This window comes from Hordeum vulgare, chromosome 1H (assembly GCF_904849725.1).
Source record: "Hordeum vulgare subsp. vulgare chromosome 1H, MorexV3_pseudomolecules_assembly, whole genome shotgun sequence".
NCBI lineage: Eukaryota > Viridiplantae > Streptophyta > Magnoliopsida > Poales > Poaceae > Hordeum > Hordeum vulgare.
The window spans coordinates 430,663,144-430,665,805 of record NC_058518.1 but is presented as its reverse complement, the minus strand read 5'-3'; positions in this window follow the sequence as shown (position 1 = coordinate 430,665,805).

Below are 2,662 nucleotides of genomic sequence, written 5' to 3'. Positions count from 1 at the left end.
TCCTTGAACGGTTCCTGAGCCGCTGTTGTCTCCTGGAACCAGCCCCGAGGCTGATTCCCTGCATGACGGCAGGCCGGATCCCGAGGGGGATATGCTCCCCATGTTGCGGCACATGCGATGAAGCTCATTTAGATGATTTCTTCATGAATTTGAACACCGTTTTCATTGATAGTTCCTGTAACATCATCAGAAAACTCATGCACACTTTTGAGAAGGTTAGCCAACATATGATCTTCACAATTGTTAATGCCCTCTTGATCATAACTGGAAAACATGGATGGAAATAGAAGTATTTCTCTTTGGAGAAGGGCACCAACATTAGGGTGAAGTTCGAAGAAGGGAAACTTGGTCTCATCGAATACAACATCCCTAGAATGTAGACATGACCTGTGGATATATCAAGACATTTTACTACATTGTGTTGAGTACTATACCCTAAGAAGGCACATTGTTTGGAGCGAAACATGAGTTTGCGATTGTTGTAGGGACGGAGGTTGGGCCAACAAGCACAAGCAAAGACACTAAATGTTGTATAATCTGGTTTGGTGTGGAGGAGTCGTTCAACCAGTGTATCATTATTGATGACATGACTAGGAAGCATGTTAATGATATGAACAGCAGTAAGGAACGCTTCATCCTAGAATTTTAGTGGCATAGAGGCATGGGCTAGGAGGGATAAACCAACCTCAACAATGTGCCTATGTTTACGTTCAGCTGACCCATTTTGTTGGTGAGCATGAGTACATGACACATGATGGGAAATACCCAAGGTTTGGAAGAAGGAATTGAATTTTTCATATTTGCCTCCCCAATCGGATTGGACAACAATGATCTTGCTGTCGAATTTCCTCTCAACAAGTGCTTGGAAATTTTTAAAGACTTGAACGACATCGGATCTTCTTCTGAGAAGATAGATCCATGTGAACTTGCTATAGTCATCAATAAAACTTACATAGTAAGTGTGTCTACCAACAGAGCTAGAAGCAGGGCCTCAAACATCAAAAAACATTAAGTGCAAAGGTTTGGTGGAAACACTGGTAGAGATGGGATAAGGTACCTCGATAAAGTATTTTCTGCGTTGCCTGTTCCTTGATAAAAAAGAAATAAGGATGAAACTCGAGGAAAACATGATTATCAAGGGAAATTCTATGAACGGAAAGAATATTTTTGTTAGCACTAGGAACATGCAAGTTTTTCATAAGATGAAATTTACGGCGAGGGGTATTAAAATTTGAATGACCTATGTGGTTGATCCTCATACCTTCACCACTGGGAGTGTGGATTTGATCATTGCCACAATACTTTCCCTTCATGGTCACCTTTTCAAGTTCATTGGTGATGTGGTTGGTAGCACCACTATCGACATACCAATTGGTGTCGATCCCATAAGAGCCGTCCGTCGCAGCAGCAACTTTGTCCTCGTCTTGGGAGGAGGCGTCATCCTCGTCATAGCGGTACCAACAATCTTTGGCAGTGTGCCCTGGTTTACCACAGATCTGGCAATGAGGGGCATCCTGTTGAGGTCGGTTGGAACCACCGCGCTGGCCCCAATTGTTGGTGGAGGGGGACCGGTCAGTGCGGGAGTTGGAGTTGTTGTTGGAGCCGCCGCCTTTGCCCGTGTTGCAAGGGAGTCCACACTGACGAGAAGAGGAGCCACCGCGGCCACGGTAGGCGGCGTTCATGGAGGATTTGAACCCAACCGTGCTGTGGAAGAGGGCCACGAGCTGGTCGAAATTGCTCATCATAGAGAAGAGCTCATCGAGTGTGACCGGCGTGACACGAGCGTTGAGGGCGGAGGCCAGGGGCTGGTAGTCCATGTCCAGCCCGTGGAGGATGTAGGAGACGATTTCATCGTCTGGGAGCTGCTTGCCGGCGGCGGCGAGTTCATCTGCGAGCCCATGCATGTAGGCAAAGAAGGTGGCGACGGATTGTGTCCCCCTTCTGCACGCTGATGAGGGCCGTTTGAATATTTTGCACACAGCTGAGCGACTGTGACGAGAACATGCCCGCCAAAGCCGCCCATAGTGCACCTGCGGTGGTGATCGCAGCCACCTGGACGAGCACCTCTTTGGAGAGGTTGTTGAGCAGGTATCCGAGAACCTGCTAGTCCTCCCTGACCCAGGTTGGGTGGAGGGGGTTGGACGTAGTGGTGGCCTTCCCGTCTTTGTCTGTGGAGACTAGGGTTTTGGGCGGCTCCGGTGAGGATCCGTCGGCGTATCCGAAGACGCCAACGCCCCTCAGCTGCGGCACGATCTATGCGCGCTATAGGACGTAGTTGGTGCGGGTAAGTTTCTCCGTGATCTGGCCATTGAGGTTTGGGTGGGAAGATCCGGAGGAAGACATGGCTGCAACACTAATGGTGATGGGAAGCTAGATGCTAGGAGAATGACGGGCTCTGTATACCATGTGCGACTTGGCGGAAACGTCTTACCCATCATGGGGGACGTGATGCGTGTTATATAGCAGGGGCACCGATCCCTGATAGTGCATACACGATTTAAAGTACATCTTGAAGATCAAGGAAAGTAGAGATAGAACTAATCTAGTTACAACCGAATCTCTACTATTAAAGGGGAATCTGCCGTCTGTCGTGATGGTTCAACCTTCTCCTCCTATGATGGACTGATCCGCTCCCGCTCACGCATCCGGTTTTCTCCAGCAT